The sequence below is a fragment of the Meleagris gallopavo genome, chromosome 2 (assembly GCF_905368555.1).
Source record: "Meleagris gallopavo chromosome 2, MGAL_WU_HG_1.1, whole genome shotgun sequence".
NCBI lineage: Eukaryota > Metazoa > Chordata > Aves > Galliformes > Phasianidae > Meleagris > Meleagris gallopavo.
The window spans coordinates 78786461-78792460 of record NC_139405.1 but is presented as its reverse complement, the minus strand read 5'-3'; positions in this window follow the sequence as shown (position 1 = coordinate 78792460).

Sequence of the window (6000 nt, the reverse complement as noted above, 5' to 3'; positions counted from 1 at the left end):
TGCTTTTCTTGGGCACCTGCTGTCATCAGAAACATCACCATCACCTGTGTCATGCAAGGTGAGACCTGGGGCAACTGAGCAGGATTGCAACCAATGCTTCTAGCTTCAGGAATGTTAGGCAGTGCATACTGTTATTATCACTTTGCATGGTTTCATTTTAAAGCTCCTTGCAGGGGACTGTCTCAGTGCTTTTTTAGGTCTTTAGTAGTGGGAGAATCTCTAAAAGTTAGAGAAAAAGGTGGGAAAAAAAAATCAGTTGGATTGAGTAGAGCAAAGCAAAAGGCAGAGGATATAGACAAAGCCCATGGTCATCAGTGGCAATATGAGCCTTAATCATGGAAAATCTGAAGGACAAAAAATGAAAGTTAGTAAAAAAGGGAGAGAAAACACTGTATCACTATCTGCTTCTAAAGCCAGTGACCTTTCTAACTTTCATTCCCCTGAATATTGTCAGAAAGCAACATCAACCTCTTGCTCTCAGCTGCCCTCGCCTAAGTTTTCCATTTTACAGAATCACAGAATCACAGAATTGTAGGGGTTGGAAGGGACCTCTAGAGATCATCGAGACCAACCCCCCTGCCAAAGCAGGTTCCCTACACCAGGTCGCACAGGTAGGCGTCCAGGCGAGACTTGAATATCTCCAGAGAAGGAGACTCCACAACCTCACTGGGCAGCCTGTTCCAGTGCTCCGTCACCCTCACCGTGAAGAAGTTCTTACGCACATTTGTGCGAATCTTCCTATGCTGCAGCTTATGTCCGTTTCCCCTCGTCCTGTCTCCACGTACCACTGAAAAGAGACTGGCCTCACCACTATGGCCGCCACACCTCAGATATTTATAAACCTGGATCAGGTCCCCTCTCAGTCGTCTTTTCTCAAGGCTAAACAGACCCAGTTCACTCAGCCTTTCTTCATAGGGGAGATGCTCCAGGCCCTTCACCATCTTTGTGGCCCTCCGCTGGACTCTTTCCAAGAGATCCCTGTCTTTTTTGTACTGGGGAGCCCAGAACTGGACACAGTGCTCCAGATGAGGCCTTACCAGGGCAGAGTAGACGGGGAGGATCACCTCCCTCGACCTGCTGGACACGCTCTTTTTTTTTTTTTCTGCTGCTTCCCATTCCAATTCCTGCATGCCAGACCTCAGCTAATTTCAGAATTGTCGCACCCTCTTGTAGCTATTTTTAATTCTCACATGCCCATTATCTGCAGCTTACCCTTATGACATCTGTAAATTTAAAGCAAGTATCTGTTATGAACTGATCATGCACCTTTGTAGTTGTTTAAAATATTCATTTCAGACCAATAGGCATGATTGAAAATAAATATCATTAAAAAGATCTATAACACCAAAGTTACACTTTGATGCAGACATTTAAAAAAAAAAAAAAGTATATGCCAGGTAATGAAAAAAAATAGGGAAAAAAAACATTCAGCTCATCCAGACAATGACCAGCCTACATTTAAAGAGTTCAGTTTATGCCTCATCCTCCACCTGCTGTGCAGTAGTGAGATCTCATCTGAGTTGACAGCTTGGGAATGAAAAACTAAGGAAAGGAAAAGTTCAGTCTGTATATAGCTGAATTATGGATCTTCTTAGTGCAGGAGATCCCTGCTACAAATTAGAAGGTCAAGCCTAATGACTGCTTGGGTAATTTTCTGAAAGCTAACATTTGTTGCATTGCACACTCAATTAACCTTATGCTTCAACACATTAAATTCTAACTTGCTTTGCTGAAAAAGAAGCTGTTTTTTTACCATGCCGTGGTGTTGTCAGACTGAGATAGGTTCAGTATAGTTAAATAAATTAATAACATGTAGACAAAAGACCATTTCTTAATTTAGAAGATGTATTTTTTAATCCAAGCTCAGATGGATAGTTTTTAAGTACTGGCTTTTACATCTATTTTCCACTGTGCAGTTTCCATTACATGAAAAGAAATGAGAGTGAGCAGACAGATGCAAGGAATAGGACTGACAAATCTGCCCTGGGGGAAAAAACAATAGCTTTGGGCCCACGCAGTTAAGGACTATTGATAAATGAGATCATAGCCATGAGGCTGAGAAGTGAGCCTCAGAAAAAAAAAAAATAAAAAATTAGGGGGCTAATTTCTTTTCATTATGAAGCTGGAATACTGGCTTCTGCAATCAGTCATGAGAAAAGGAAGTAAGAGACGTTGCATGGAAACCTCATCTGAAATTTAGAAACTATGCCTGTGGAAAGACAGAAACTGCCTCTCTCAAAGCAGTGTGTCTTTCTTGCTGCTGATTATAATTAAATGTTGAGTCAGTGCATTACTAAAGTCTCCTGACAAAGCGAATGTAAGCAAACAATAGGCAGTTCAAACAGCTAAGGCTGGGAAGTGAGAAGTATTTATAATCAGGGTGAGTTTTAGATTTTTTAGTTCAACCAGCACACTTTTAAACTTCTGAAACTTCTATGGCTTCTTGCAGGGACCAAGACACAGGGATTTCTTTTGGCCTTAAAGTGCAGCATTCTGCAATCCTGCCTCACTCTATAGTTGCTTTCACAAAGTTCTTTAAAATGTTTTTGCTGAGCATGTAATTGCTGCAACTGTCAGGTTCCTGCTGGTCAAATTACAGTTATATTTAGTCCTGCTAGAAAGGAATTTAGGGGCATTTAACATTAAGATGTCAGCAGTACTTACATATGTGAACTATAAATGATATTCGTTCTCAGCTGTTGTGGACATCTAAGAAAATATAAAAATGTGGACTGGAGAAAATATGTGTTATTTCCTTCATAGCTCATGAAAGCTCAAATTTAAGTAACAACAAACTGAGAATAGTATTAAACTTTATTATACCACTAAGCATGGAAATTTTAATTAACAGATGCTTAGAGTATATTAAATAGCATTTCAATCATCAGATCCTGCTGAGTTACTGTTTTGAAGTTATCAACTAAATATTGCTTCTTATGGTGCAAAAATTTTGGCATCTTTATAGCTCAAAACAAAGAATTCCAGGCCATTTCCTATGTGAATTCACATGAACTATCAATAATGATGTTATGATGGCTTTTTGTTCTTTGGGTTTTCCACTAGTAGATCAAATCTACCAGCTCATTTCATCAGTAGTGAGGTCAGAGAAGAGAAGACAATTTGACTTTGAAAAATGAAGAAATATTCACCTTTACTAACAGGACAAATTTAAAACTAGAAAAAATCAGATTCTACCCAAGCTCAGCCTATGTCTGTAGTTTTGTAGGAGTTATCTCTACAATCTCTTTTTCTCGTCAAATCACAATTTATTTGGGAGGTAAGGAGGAACAAAAAATGAATGATGTCTCTTCTAAACCTGTGAGGTGCTGAGCTGTTTAAAGGAAGGTAAAGATGTGATTATTCACACCTTCCAGCAATATTGTCCCTTCTCATACTTGGGCACCAAATTCTCCTTGTAAGAATGGTGTCTTCCAGTAAGCAGTATCTTGAGCATAGAGTGGAATCATAGAACCATAGAGTGGCCTGAGATGAAAAGGACTACAATGATTTCTAGTTTCCCCCTGCTATGTGCAGGGTCGCCAACCACCAGACCAGGCTGCCCAGAGCCACATCCAGCCTGGCCTTGAATGCCTCCAGGGATGAGAGAAATAGATTGATTTAACACTTTTTGAACAATCTCCCTTGCTGCAGAAATTGTTGACAACCTTGGAAGTTCCATAGGCAACAAAACGTTTGAAATTCTTTGGTGATTGTTAAATAGAAAAGAATTCAGTAATTTAGGAAGATAGAAGAAATGTCTAAATTCTCAGGTCTAATCTGAGTTTCAAGTCTAACATGGATTTGAAAAGGCTGATAGTGGATATTTAATTGGCCTAGAGTGCTTGCCAATGCCATGTAAGAAGTGGGTGATTAACTTGCAAATAAACACCATAATAACACACACAAGATACGACATGGAACCTCTATTCATGGGATGTTTTACAGAACAGTAAGTGAACATCTGAGGACAGATGAGAGAAAGACATCAGTATGGCTACTGTAAATTTTCCTTTTACTAAATAAATAAATAAATAAATAAATAAATAAATAAACAAAAAGGCATTAGCTGCAAGAGGGACTTCTTTTTCGCACATATACAATTTCTCAAAAATATTCAATTAAAAAAAATCAATTACTAAAACTTACAAATAATGCAGTATTTCACTGCTAGCAAAGAGAAAGAGAGCTAAACAAACAAAAACAATAATGTTTTCTAAGTAAAAACCTAAATGCCACATGTAGTTTAGCACCATCTCCATCTCTTTGTGATCTACAAATTTTCAATTTTTCAGTTCAACTGTAATTTAGCAGAATGATTCTCTCAATTAGATCAGCTTTTCCAACACTGCAACAACATTTTAATCCACCATTTTCAAAAATTCATCCCACTCAAACTGTAAATCAAAAGAAGTTTATCATCCATAGATTTGGCCTTAAATTCCAGTTCTGAGTGTCAGTCTATCACTATACTTAGAACCCCTTAAAAGACTGCAAAGTAAATATGGCTATAGTTATCACATTATCTTTAGTGTGTAATCACAGAATCACAGAATTGTAGGGGTTGGAAGGGACCTCTAGAGATCATTGAGACCAACCCTCCTGCCAAAGAATGTTCCTGCAGTTCTTTTTAACTACTCAAAATATCACTTTTACCCTGCTGCATATAAATGCATATTTCCATCAGTTAATTTGCATCTAAATCCCCTCTACTCAGCTCTTGTGAGGCCCCATCTGGAGTACTTCGTCCAGGCCTGGGGCCCCCAGTACAAGAAAGACACAAATCTCTTGGATCAAGTCCAGAGGAGGGCCACTAAGATGATCAGAGGGCTGGAGCACCTCTCCTATGAAGAAAGGTTGAGCGAATTGGAATTGCTTAACTTGGAGAAGAAAAGGCTTCAGGGAGACCTCAGTGTGGCCTTCCAGTACCTGAAGGGAGCATATAAACAGGAGGGGGAATGACTGTTTACAAGGATAGTGATAGGACAAGGGGGGAATGGTTTTAAACTGAGATGGGGAGGTTTCGATTAGATATTAGGAGGAAGTTTTTCACCCAGAGGGTGGTGACACATTGGAACAAGTTGCCCAAGGAGGTTGTGGGTGCCCCATCCCTGGAGGCATTCAAGGCCAGGCTGGATGTGGCTCTGGGCAGCCTGGTCTGGTGGTTGGTGACCCTGCACATAGCAGGGGGGTTGAAACTAGGTGATCTTTGAGGTCCTTTTCAACCCAGGCCATTCTGTGATTCTAATGATTCTATGATTCTATGAAATCATTTTCTAATTGGACTTAGAAAAGGTCTTCTTGAATACATCCAGTTAAGCTCTTCGCTTAAAATACCTTTCTGCAACAGTTACAAGTTACTGTGTCCCCAGAAAGTTAAACATCATATAGCATTGAACTAGGAAGTGCATAACACGTACGATATTTCATTGCACATCTCTCTATATGTGTGTGTAATTACTACTATTATGACTTTGTCTGACACAGAATAGTTTTAAACACACAAAAACAACCTGGTGAGTGCACGGCTTGGCTTCATTATAGTATCTTTAAAAGTTTTATTGATCATTGCTTAATGAGTGGCATTCAATATTGACTCTGTTCACTAATACTGGTACATATTTAAGTAAATTTACTACAAACCTCTGAGTAAAAGAAAAAATAAAAATCTTAGAGAATGAAAAAAGACAGAATACTTTCAAAAACAGTTTTATTTCCCTATTCAATGAAATAATTTATTTCCAAGGAATACATATTGAATATACAATTTCCTCTGCACCCACTTTCCTTTAATATTTCCCTTCTTAAAGAAAGCCTTTTTTCACATCAGCTCTGGAACTGATTTTTATAAGTGACTGGGCACCAATATTTTGGATTCTGTTACAAGCTTCTTCCTCGTCTTCCTTGTCATATAATTTTGATCAAAGTCAGTTACGCTCAGACTTTTAGGTGTCTCTACTTTCAGTTATTCATGTTGAGAACATGGAACATCATCTCCAGAGA